A 13,483-nucleotide genomic window follows, 5' to 3' on the forward strand; every position below is an offset into this window, starting at 1 on the left:
TCTATGGGGAGGGGAATCCTAAGCAGGGCTTCACATAAAGCTCTTGGTTAGTGCTCCACCTCAGATACAGGAGAAGAAGAAGAAGAGGAGGAGGAGGAGCAGGAGGAGGAGCAGGAGGAGGAGGAGGAGGAGGAGTTTGCATTTGATATCCCACTTTATCACTACCCAAAGGAGTCTCAAAGCGGCTAACATTCTCCTTTCCCTTCCTCCTCCACAACAAACACTCTATGAGGTGAGTGAGGCTGAGAGACTTCAGAGAAATGTGACTAGCCCAAGGTCACCCAGCAGCTGCATGTGGAAGAGCGGGGACGCGAACCCGGTTCACCAGATTAAGAGTCTACCGCTCTTAACCACTACACCACACTGGCTCTCACAGAAGTGGGTGGCAGGCTCTCAGAGAGGCGAATTCTTTGTTACATTTATATCCCACTGCTTCTCCATGTAGCTCATGACAGCGTACATCAGGTGTTGGGGAACTTCGGCCCTACAGATGTTGCTGAGCTACAGCTCCCGCAGCCAATGGCCAGGGATGATAGGAGTGGTAGCTCACTCGCATCAGGAGAGCCCAAGGTCATCCCCCCCACTGTATATGGTTTCTTCCCCCTCCCTCTTTGGTCCTCATAACAACCCTATAAGGTAGGTTAGGCTAAGACAGAGCGACAGGTCAAGTGAGGCTTCTTGGACAACTGAAGATGTGAATAGGGGTCTTCTCACTGCTAGTCACCCCAGGGCTCTGTTGGGAGGAAAGGGAATATATAAAGGATACCAACATTATCCAGTTCTAAGCCAGACTGAGGCATTTTTTATCCACTCAGGCCTTAGGTCACCTCTTAGTGGAGAAAGATAGGACTTGTCCTTCTTGTGCTATTGGATGAATATTTTAGGCATTTATTATGCATTGATTTAATATTTTCTAGCTCTTGTTTGCATTTCATCTTGATACTTTATTGTCAAAAGCAATAAATGCAAATCATCATCCTGATTCTCTAACCACACTTATCATATAACTGCCTGACTAGTGATAGACTTTATTTTTTTACTGCAGCTTCTGGTAGGGTATTTAATTTAATTAGGGTCATATATATATATATATATATATATATATATATATATGAATAACCCTAATTAAATTATATATATGCCCTGTTATTTTATTTTGCAGCTCTTTCCCTATTGGCAGCCTCGTTAGACAGGAGCATCATCTGGAATTTTGCATGTCATGAACCAATGTGCTTTGAGTAATGATGTGCAAAATTCCAGAGTCTGTTAACAGGGAGTGACTCAGATGACCTGCTTGCCTGCCAGGAATAGGAAACAGGAGTGAGCGCTTTGCATTATATAAGAATAGGAAAAAGCAGCTGCGGCACGCAATGTTAACATACAGTGGCCTTCACTGTTAAAAGAATCTCTTATAAAGCACCCAAATTCCTGCCAGTTGTGGAATAATGTGTCAGGCCCTCAGCACCACCAGGAAGATACCAACAAATTCCTCAGGGACCTCCCTACACATGAATCTGCCTGAGCCCTACACTCAGCACCGGAGATCCGTCCCCATGTGTCTCTTCCAGAGGAGGTGCAAAAGGTGGCAATGACAGAAAAGGCCTTTTCAGTGGTGGCTCCCTCATTATAGAACTTCCTCCTCAGGGAAACTCACCTGGCACCAACATTCCCAGCTTTTAGGCACTGGGCAAGGTTTATCCAGTTTTTATGATCTTAATTTGATCATAAAGGTGTGTGATTCACACCTGGAACTCAGTAAGAAACAATGATTTGAATGTGCTATAAACATGCAACACCAGAAGGCACCAGAGAGCAGGAAATTTTTATACACATTTTTCCATAGGGTTTTGTTGTTGCTATAACGATCTAATTTCTGACTTATTTATAGTGTGATTTTTTTCCTCTGTGTGTAGATCCATCCCTGGTTTGAGTGTTCACCATTTACTGGGGCAGGATTAGTCCCTTTTCTTCTTGATGATGGAAAGTGCATTATTCCGGGTCATGGTTTTAAAACGTTCTGCATTTTAGCGTTGTGAATTTTAACATTCTGCAAGTCGCTTTGAGAAAAGAGGTGAACAGATATAACATGCAACAGCAAAATAGAGTAAATATTAAATTGGAGCATGTCTGGAAGAGGGAAACCATGATGGTAAGGAGTCTGGAAATCAAATCTTACAGGGAATCGTTGAAAGGGCTGGGTCTGTTAGCATGGAGATTAAGAGGAGACATGATAGTGGTGAGGCAGTATCTGAAAGGATCACATGTAGAAAAAGGTAGAGCAGACTTGTTTTCAGGCTTCCCTCCCTCCTTCTCCCCACTCCCCCTAAAACTGCTGTGGGGTTTTCCCTGTTTCTCTGAATCAGATCTGCCGAATATGTTGAGTGCACATGCAGGAAGAAGAAGAGTTTGGACTTGATATCCCTCCTTTCACTCCCTTTTTAAGGAGTCTCAAAGCGGCTAACAATCTCCTTTTCCCTTCCTCGCCCACAACAAACACTCTGTGAGGTGAGTGAGGCTGAGAGACTTCAGAGAAGTATGACTAGCCCAAGGTCACCCAGCAGCTGCATGTGGAGGAACGGGGAAGGTTCACCAGATTGCAAGCCTACCGCTCTTAACCACTACACCACGACACGGGGGGAAAGTCATACTATGCAAAAAGGAACCCTTGCACTGCTTAACGCTACACAGGATACATGCCATTTGTCTTGCCCTCTGGAGCAGCTGAAACAGAGTACTCTCCATCTTTTTCTATACGACAGCCTTTCAGATATTTGATTACCAATCTCCAGTCTCTCCTTACGTTCTGCAATGGGTGGAAAGGTGCAGGGACGAAGGTTTCGGCAACATGTTGTTGGCATCCGTCTGTCTCGGGAGACAATGGAGGAGTGCACCATGGGGACAAGTCAAGCCATGGGAGAGTTACTGCGCCTGCTGTAGCTGTAGAGACCGATATGGGAGAGACATGTTTTGTTGCAGATCAAGGCGTCCAGTTGTGCTGATGGCGTTTCTTCTCTCTGCACTCCTCCCAACCATCATTCCTCCTCTGGCCACTGCTGTGGATACACAACCTGACTGTCTGCCCCCAGGCACTGGGGTCATCTCCAAGGGATTCCCACATGGTAGGGCTGGTGTTGGCAGCCTTTATGTTGCGTCTGCAGACCTCTTTGTAACACACAGTTGGTCTGACAATGGGCCTGGTGCCTGAAGCCAGCTCCCCACAGAGCACGCCCTTTGGGGATCCTGCCATCTTCCATTCTGTGGACATGACCAACCCAGTTCTGTCGCTGAGACAGAAGTGCAAACATGCTGGGAAGGTGGGCTTGGGAGAGCACATCTTTCTTTGAGACTCTGTCCTGCCATGTGATGCCCAAAATCATCCTCCTGACACAGTACATATGGAAGGCATTGAGGCATTGCTCCTGGAGGGTGCAAGTTGCCCACTGTAGGAATAATGGAGATGACGGGAAGTTGAATGCAGGTAAGCTGTGCAGAAGCAACGCTGGCAAGCATGCTCCAAACAGGCCGCCGGCTAGCTCTGTAGAGGCTCCTTTTATTAGCAGAAGTCAACAATTGGAAACAGTAGTGAAACCACCCTGAACATGACGTATTTCCATCTAAGCACATTTCCAGCGTTAGCAAATACACGTGTCAGCAGGTGTTTCCCTAAAATGTTCCCCGATACTTGATTATGTCTGCGTCCCCAGTCATGCTCCAGCCAAGCGTTATGTCTAGTAAACAAATCTGTGAGAGGACAAATGGCCAGGGGGGAGACCCTGTTTTTTAGCCAAGAAGGCAAAGGGTCAGGGAGAGCAGGTGCAACGTTCCTTGACACACTGTTGCATGTCTGGTGCAAGGTTTGCTTTCACAAAGCGGAGCGTTACCTCTGCCCGTGGCTCACTTCCATAAGGCAGCATGCTCAGCATGCAAGCCTGGAGACACTCCCTAACAGGAACACTGTCTGTCATTTAGCTACTGGGCCAGGCTCAATATGTTGGTAAGTAAAAGTAAAGGGACCCCTGACCATTAGGTCCAGTCGTGGCCGACTCTGGGGTTGCAGCGCTCATCTCCCTTTATTGGCCAAGGGAGCCGGCGTACAGCTTCCTGGTCATGTGGCCAGCATGACTAAGCCGCTTCTGGCAAACCAGAGCGGCGCATGGAAACACTGTTTACCTTCCTGCCGGAGTGGTACCTATTTATCTACTTGCACTTTGACGTGCTTTTGAACTGCTAGGTTGGCAGAAGCAGGGACCGAGCAACGGGAGCTCACCCCGTCGCGGGGATTCGAACGGCCAACCTTCTGATCGGCAAGTCCTAGGCTCTGTGGTTTAACCCACAGCGCCACCTGCGATCCCAAGATGTTGGTATCAGTGTACAAAGCCTGGTATACAGCTTGGGAGCAGGATATTTAAAATATTGTCTCACCCCCCTAGATACCCAACTAGTCACTACAGAAGAGAGCATCCAGCAGATAGCATCCTATCAGGAGGCCCATTCTTCACAATATTGGAATCAGTTCTTTAGTGCATCGACACCAGCCCTTTAGAACTGCATCCCATTATACATCAGACAGATGCCTTCCCTATTTTCCTTTCATAGAATCATAGAATTGTAGAGTTGGAAGGGACCCTGAGGGTCATCTAGTCCAACCCTCCGCAATGGAGAAATCTCAACTAAAGCACCCATGACAGAAGGTTGTCCAACCTCTGCTTAAAAAGCTACAATTAAAAAAAACTGATTGCAAACTGTATCAATCAAAAACTGATTAATTCTTTCCCTCTGGGCCAGAGGTTTATGCACCATTTTCCATAGTGCCAAATGTTGTGGCTGCTAGGCATGCAAATAGGACTGAGAGGAGGGTGGGGATTGGTATAATGGCTGCTGATATTGCAAAGACCTTGCTGGCTCACCAAAGAAGAAGAAAACTGTGATAGACTCCCTCATTCCTTGGGTTTTGGCATTTGAGGTCTCTCTCCGACGTGAAAGGTTGAAAACTTCCCCCAGACGCAGTCTATTAGTTTTATTTTCCTCTCCACTTCCCAACAGTTCCTCTCCCACTCCCACACTGGAAAAGAAGTTCGGGAGTGTAAAGCAGACTCAGAAAGGTTTTGAAACATTATTAGAATACATTTGAATATACATCAGAGTTAATATAACATTTGCGTTCTTCATTGACAGATGGGCCCTTTACGCCCCCTTCCTTTTTCCAAACACCACGTTTGTGCCCCTAAGAAAAATCGTTAGGGGATCAATGTTGCTATTTGAAGGATATTTTCCATTCCAGCGGAGAACAGGGAAAATTGGTGTTAGGTGACATCTACTGACTGACGGAAGGTACCACAGCTCTGCTTTCCACAGAAACCCAAAAGCAAGTCTTGTTGTTTTTTTAGAATGCTTTCCCCTTTTCACAGGAATAAACGGATAGCCATCAGCTTGCAGATGAGGAACTATGAGTAAGTGAAGATAACCTGGGTTTTCTTTTTGTGTGCTGGGTACGTCCTTAGTGGACTGGGCTCCAAGACCACACGGTTGCAAACACTTTTGATTTCTTTTTGCTTGTGGTTTCAGGCAGGATGCTATCAGTAACTTCCTAGCAGCAGCACCGTTTCCTAAAGGTTATTCATCTAAAGCAGAAATGGGCAGTCTTTTTTCCACTGAGGGCCACTTTCCCGTGGAAGTAATCTGTCAGGGGCCACGTGTCAGCAATGGGCAAGATCAGAGCCAAAAACAAAGATTCCTGCATTTTTAAAAATGTAAATGCTAAAAAATGCAAAAGCAAATTCAATGTGATGTTTAGTGTTGGTCCTTGGAGGGAATGCCTGTTCTAAGCTGGTACTTGCCGTATGCGGTTTTCATAAGTACTTGCATGAAATTAAAGCGATTCCCCCCCAAAAATGCTAAATCCGGTGCCCTATTCAATGTGGGCATATTCTTAGTCAATCAAAACATTGTAAGCAATCGATTGGCTCGATCGCCTAAGCCATGGGTAGGCAAACTAAGGCCCAGGGGACGGATCCGGCCCAATTACCTTCTAAATCTGGCCCGCGGATGGTCTGGGAATCAGCATGTTTTTACATCAGTAGAATGTGCCCTTTTATTTAAATTGCATCTCTGGGTTATTTGTGGGGCATAGGAATTCGTTCATTTTTCCCCCTTCAAAATATAGTCTGGCCCCCCACAAGGTCTGAGGGACAGTGTACCGGTCCCCTGCTGAAAAAGTTTGCTGACCCCTGGCATTGCAGCCCACTTTTTATTTAATAACATAGTCTAATGGATTTTCTGGGGGGGAAATCTGAGCAGTTGTAATGGCTTAAGCACCCAGCTACGCCAACCCCAATGCCCTGGATTTTGTGGCTGAGGTGAGCATAGATGCCTGCGCGCCATTGTGCACTTGAAGGGAGCTTAAAAGCCTGAAACGGAACTCCATACAATGCCGCCTGACTGCCAAACATTACACCCACAGTATGTTAAGCGAAAAGAAGTGACTAAACACAGCTTTCTCTCTGTTTGGAGGGGTTTGGCAGACTGGCACAAATTGGAAGGCTGTGGTGGGCAGATTTGTTCCAGCTATTTTTTGATTTTATGCAAATAGCAGAATGCAGAATGCCAAACTATCTCCGGCTGTGACTGACAGCGCTGACAGTCCCACATTGCAATGACATCTGGGGAAGTGCGAGAAGAGGGGGGGGGGAGGAAAACCACTCCGTTTCCTTTAATAGAAAATATAAAGGACAATCATGGAAGACGAGATAGTGCTGGTGGGTGCTGAACATGAATAATCTCAACCTATCTGTGCAGCGTCTGCCAAATCGAAAAGACACACACCATGATGTTTCCTACTAATGAGACATTTAGGAACAGAGTTTAACTTCTTCAGTCCAAGAGCCTCCAGATTGCTGGGTGAGAATTCTGGGTATTGTAGTCAACCCAAGATTCCCTGTTTTAGAATTTAGGAGGCTGCCTTACACGGAGTCAGACCCATTGGTCCATGTAGCTCAATATTGTTGGCACTGACCAGCAGGTGCTCCCTAGGGTTTCAGCAAGTAGTCTATCCCCCTACCTGGATTGAGCCTTGGTCCTTCTGCATGGAAAGCAGATGTTCTGAGCTACAACCCTTTTCTCAGTCTCACCCGCATCTCCGTGTGAACCTCTGCCTTTGGCTTGGTGTGTTAGCATCAGATGGGCAACAGTCAACCAACCAACCAACCAACCAACCAACCAACCAACCAAACTGTTGGTACTTAGGCAAAGGCCATGTCATGGACTGGTTGGATTGGAAACTATCTGGTGGGGGGAACCATCTGGAGGACCGTCAAGGGAAGAAGGATACGTCTCCCAAACTGGACCGGATTTAGGCTTGATGAGGCCCTAAGCTAGTGAGGGTAATGGGGCCCTTTATATGTCCAGCTGTCCTTTGTCAACAACAAATTGTTGCTGTTTTTTATTGTTGTTGAATATATGCTATATGGTAATTTATGGACCTAATAGGTCCATACACAAGACAAAACACTGTTGCTGTATGTAGGTTTTATTTTATTTGTTTTTATTTTATATTTTGGAAATGTACATTCAGGTGTGTGTGTTTTTAAATGGGGAGGGGGCAAGAGAGTGGGACCCTAAGCTATAGCGTGTTTAGCTTATACGTAAATCTGGCACTGCTCCCAAAGACAACTCTGCTATAAATACCAAATGGGCACGGGAGAAATTGTCCAGGGTAGAGGAGTTGGGCGGAGATAAATATGATGATGATGATTTCAATTTATACACTGCCCTATACCTGGAGGTCTCAGGGCGGTTCACAAACAAGACCACAACATATAAAATCAAGCCAAAAACAATAACCCAAGAGAAAACACCCCGAAAAGAGCCACATTCTAAAAGGGTGTTGGATGTCAATAAGATCAATCAAAGGCCTCAAGGTTTACAGTGGTACCTCGGGTTAAGAACTTAATTCATTCTGGAGGTCCGTTCTTAACCTGAGGTACCACTTTAGCTAATGGTGCCTCCCGCTGCCGCTGTTCTCATCCTGAAGCAAAGTTCTTAACCTGAGGTACTATTTCTGGATTAGCGGAGTCCGTAACATGAAGCGTCTGTAACCTGAAGAGTCTGTAACCCGAGGTACCACTGTATAATGAAGACGCCAGGCAAACTTCCCTGGGAAGAGCATTCCATAGATGGGGAACCACTGCAGAGAAGGCTCGTTCTCGTGTTGCTACCCTCCAGACATCTTGAGGAGGCAGCGCATGAAGGAGAGCCTTGGAAGATGATCTCAGGGTCCGGGTAAGTCCTTGAGGTATTGCAGTCTTGAGCCGTTTAATAAGTAAGGAACTTAGAAGGAAATGCTTAGGGATGAATGTACATATTTTGGGGACAACTAAAGCCAAAAGCAAAACACAAACATAACCCTGGTGCTGGAATGTGATGAAGTGATAACAGAGGCATCTGCTAGTTAGATTTATGCCTGAGCAGCTTAGGAGGGATTTGATGTGCATTTATTATTTTTGAAACCCATAACGTTCTTATCTCTTCCAACTCATGAACGTATGTGCTGCTGCGGGAACATGTGAGAATGTGCGACATCAATCAGTTTAAGAGCCATATACATTTGCAAAAGAGTCCAGACTTTCCAGACAAGGGAAGGCAAAGATCTCCCTCTTCTAGCAGAAGAACGCTACAAGGCATTATTAGAATCAAGTTTCGGGACCAGATCTCTAGAGGTTCACAGTTGACGTCACTGACTTGACTTCAGGCCCTCGTGCCTTAATTAAAGCATGGCACTTCCACCGTTTTCCTGCTAGGCACGGCCCTCGATGTCACAGAGTCAATGGGCTCAGTGCCAGGAGCATGCCCTGTGCCTGCCAGCAGTGGCAAGGTCAAGACAATTCTTTAGCGCACAAGTGAAAGGCTTTGCAAGCATGGGAGAAGGCATTTCAGGTCTTTTAACATGATCATCATGTATACACTGCAAATGGCCACACATGAATGAAACACTCGCTTGTCCTTGGACATATATATTACAGAAGGGACAAAAGTTCTGGCACTGGTCCAGCACAGCTCAACACAAAAAGTAGCTCTGTTTAGGTGCCGCCATTTCTAAATCGGAACCCCTGTTTGGTTTCCTAGTGATCTGGGCTGCTTTTTGCTCTCTCTCACATGCCTCAGAGGTATTGAGGCAGCTGACACTTCTTCAGTGTAACTTTCTAGCTCTTGTGAAATGCACAGTTGTAATATCTCAACGTAGCATGGCTTTGGAAAGTCCGCACAGAGCAGCATAGCTGAGCTCCTGCGGTTCAGGTCACGCCACTGTTCACTTCTGCTACAGCCCCACGGGCCAGCCGTCTGGGTGGAATTCAAGTCAACAGAGATCCACTGATTGAATGAATGATTTGCCAACACTGGCTCGGCGATATACATTCCTGAGCAAAAGCTCAGAATATCCCCGGTGTACCAGTAAAATGCATGGCTCTGCACCTACTAAGGATGTATAGAGAGCTGGTACCAGAATTTGGGTGATGTGGAAAGGGTTCCAGAAATGACAGGGCCCAGGGAGAAGATAGATAGATAGATAGATAGATAGATAGATAGATAGATAGATAGATGATAGACACTCTCCAAGTGTTCCTGTATCTTCATTTCCCCATCTAGTAAAACCTTCCCACAGGGGCTGTCTGTAGCACAGACCCTCCAAGTCTCCCTATTTTCCAGGGACAGTCACGGATATACAGAAGCTGTCCTGGTTTCTGATTTGATCCCGGAATGTCCGCTTTTCCTTAGAAAAAAAATGTTGTAGGATATGGTAGGACGTCCCTATTTTCACCAGAGAAATGTTGGAGGGTATGGAATAGGACATCCCTATTGTCACTAGAGAAATTTTGAAGGGGACGTCTCTATTTTCATGGGAGAAATGTTGAAGATCGAAAGATACAGATATGGATAGATTGATCGATCTCCCAACTTACTTTCCCCTTCATTCTCTGTTCAGCTCCCAAATATATTTGTTTTTAATATTTTATTTTCAAATTTTATAATCAGAATAATGCATAAATTCAACACTTTCCCAAAAATACAATATAGACTCCCTCCCCCCACCCCTCTCCTGGATTCCAATTTTCTCCCCCATAATTTCTTGCATCTCATTTTATTTCTCCAAACTGTTTTCCCTCTTATTTATCTTAATTTCCGATTGTATAATTACATAAACGTTGTATCAAACCTGCTAACGTTTTAATATATTTACAGTGGTATTTTAGTCTATAAATTTTTTCCATTCCTGCTCAAACTTTTTCTCATCTTGATCTCTGATCTTCACAGTCACTTTGCCATTTCGGCAAAGTCCATCATCTTAGTTATATATTCTTCTTTTGTTGGTACCTTCTTCTCTTTCCATTTCTGGGCAAGCAACATTCTTGTGGCTGTTGTCACATACATAAATAGTCTTTTTAAAGTCCCTTGGAATTCCATCAATGCACCAATTTCTGGTAAACCCACCCAAGTTCCAAATGAGTTAGAAAACACACTCACACACAGTGAAAACCAAAGTCAAACAGAAAGGGGTTAAATCAGTTTGACCCAACCTGAAGGCCTTTAGATGATGTGGACTACAACTCCCATCAGTGAACGTGACTTGTGGCGTGGTGTTCCAGTCCAAAACATATGGAGGACACTAGTTTGGGGAAGACAGGGTTAAATGTTCTCCCTGTTCCTTCTTTCATTATACTTCCTTCCTTTTGTTATACTTGGGGGGGAATCCCAAGTAGAACAGCTCTTGTGAGGGAGCTATAGACTGTAACTAATTGCAATCATCTGCTCTCAAGCACCACCCCACATAACCCAAAGAAACCCTCTACAAGTCCTTAAAGGCCAGAAGCGTTTAAGGGAGTTCTCAAGTTATTTATTAAAATATTGTCTACTATTTATTTATATAAAATACTTGTATACCGCAATTTCATTATTAAACCACCCCATTTGCAACAATAGTAAATACACAATAAATATACAATAAAATCTACATATATATATATATATGAGATCACCAGCTTACAGAAAGTATTTTTAATTGCCTGCATAAGCCTGGCAGCACAAGAAAGTTTTTCAGCCAATTCTTAAAAAGATTAATATAGAAGACGTCTGCTATTGTTATGTTATCACCATGTTTTTAAAACTGCAAACACTTTTGCAGGGCAGGGCTAATGTTTTCTCCCTTGATATTAAAACGCACCAAACTCATTGTTAGGCAAATAATATGTAGGCGTGCCGCAAAAACGAAAAGTGGCAAGAAGCCGTGGTATGAAAGGCAGCCTACTGTCTGTCGAGTCTTCTGCCGTACCATTATTCAGTCCAAAAAGAAAGTAATTTCAAAATCTAGATGCACTAAGTGCTAAAGGCTGGCTGTATGGGGAGGGAAGGGGGAATGAATGGGGACATATTGAGACTGATGGCTTTGTTGTGATGACAGTGAAGTTAATAACACAAGAGACAAGCAGCAAAATCCATTTTAGATTTCAAAATTAAACTGTGCAGCGCTGACAGCATCCTAGTGACCATTACTGGAGCTAATTTTTATCTTGTAATGACTTTGTAGATCTGACTAGACAATGAGGCACGCTACAAAACGCTCCGGAAATGCTGTTAATTACTTTGATTTGTTATTCAGTTCTCATCTCATATTATCTTCAAAGCCAATGATTCAAGGCAGCAGTATTCAACCTTTTGAGACCCAGGGCTGCTTTTGAATCCATGCACACTTTTTATTACATATTTGTCCTGTCGATCTGCTTCTTATTTTCTCTCTGGATGGGAACAGCCCCAGCCCCAGTGCTGGAGAACATACAAGGTGGTGCCAAATCTAATCCCTGGCATTTCCAGCTGAAAGGATCATGTAGTAAATGCACAGGAAGACCCTCTTCCTAAGACCCTGGACAGCGGAGGCCTGTTGGAATAGACAGCAGCAGTGGATGGGCCAACGATAGGATTCCATCCCAATCTTTTCCTTTGCACCTACCATTACTTCTTCTCTGTAAAAACAACATTGAAAACTGCCTGTTTCTGCACTGGGGGAGGTCTGTAGTAGGGCTGGGAGATCTATCATCCAAAACAGGTTTGAAGTCATGGTATCAGTTTCATAATTTTTGACCTGGCAATATATCACAAATCATGATGTGTATGGGTGTGTATGCATGCACTATGCACAAATCACACACAATGCAGGAAAAACCATGAAGCCAGCCAGCACCTCTACAGTGGTACCTTGGTTCCCAAACGGCTTGGCTCCCAAGCAAATTGGCTGCTGAATGCCACAAACCTAGAAGTGTTCCGGTTTGTGAACATTTTTTGGAAGCCGAACATCCAACATGGCTTCCAGTTGAGTGCAGGAAGCTCCTGCAGCCAATTGGAAGCCACACCTGGGTTTTTGAACAGTTTTGGGAGTCGAATGGACTCCCGGAAAGGATTACGTTCGACAGCCAAGGTACCACTGTAGCTAGCTCTATCCTATTTCAGACACTGTGATGTATCAGTATATTGCAATGTTTAGCTGGTGATATCTTGTGATGTTGAAGACCAGTTATTGAGCAGCCCTAGTCTGTACTTCAGTGGTAGAATATCTGCTTTGCCTGCAGAAGATCCCAGGATTCAGTCCCTGGCATCTCAAGGAAAGGCTGGGAAAGATTCTCTCTCTGTGAAACCCTGGAGAGCTGCTGCCAGCCAGTGTAATTAATGCTGAGCTAAATGGACCAATGGTCTCCCTATAGCTTCATACAGTCCGAAATGGCAAAATTTAATGGCGGTTGTACGCATGCTGAGTGGCTGGGGGTGGAAAGCTTGTGAGTGTGGATCTGCCCTTCAGAATTGGCCCCTGAAGCTTCAGGGAAGTGCCAGAAGACACCTGTATGGCTGGGTCCTCAACAGTCCGCTTTAAGGCTCTGTGAGAATTTGAGTCCAGGCCTTTCCACCTTGAATGCTCAGTCCACAAGTCTACATGTATCCCAACAGCAAAGCGGGAGATTAATGCAGCTGGCATACGCAAACGGCACATTCAGAGCAGGAGATCGCTCTGAAGATTATCTCGCACAGCTCTGCACAACTTTATATTTCCTTTCTTCGGCTTCCATGTGTCTGCTTTATAATGTAGAATCACAGCAGTGAAGGAAATTGTTACTGCCTGCGCTATTTAATGGTCTGAAATTCTTTCCACAAAAAGGCACTTTTAGGATCGGTTATAAAAATACAGAAAGGCTTATACTGTATATTGATATAGATGCCGATTCAGAATATACTACTGAGATGTTTACTTTGACTTGAGAATACAAACAAGCCAGAAAAAAAGTCTGGAACCAAAGGATTTCCCAAAAGCAGAAGAAAAGCACTTCTTTTTGTTGTTGTTTCACCCCTGCCCCAAAGTAGCTTAACAAAAATTAAAAAATCGTGGATTTATACATTCATCCCTAATCTAATACACCAATGCATCCAAGTCAATAAATCATGCTAA

Source organism: Podarcis pityusensis (genome assembly GCF_964106645.2).
Source record: "Podarcis pityusensis genome assembly, chromosome: 7".
NCBI lineage: Eukaryota > Metazoa > Chordata > Lepidosauria > Squamata > Lacertidae > Podarcis > Podarcis pityusensis.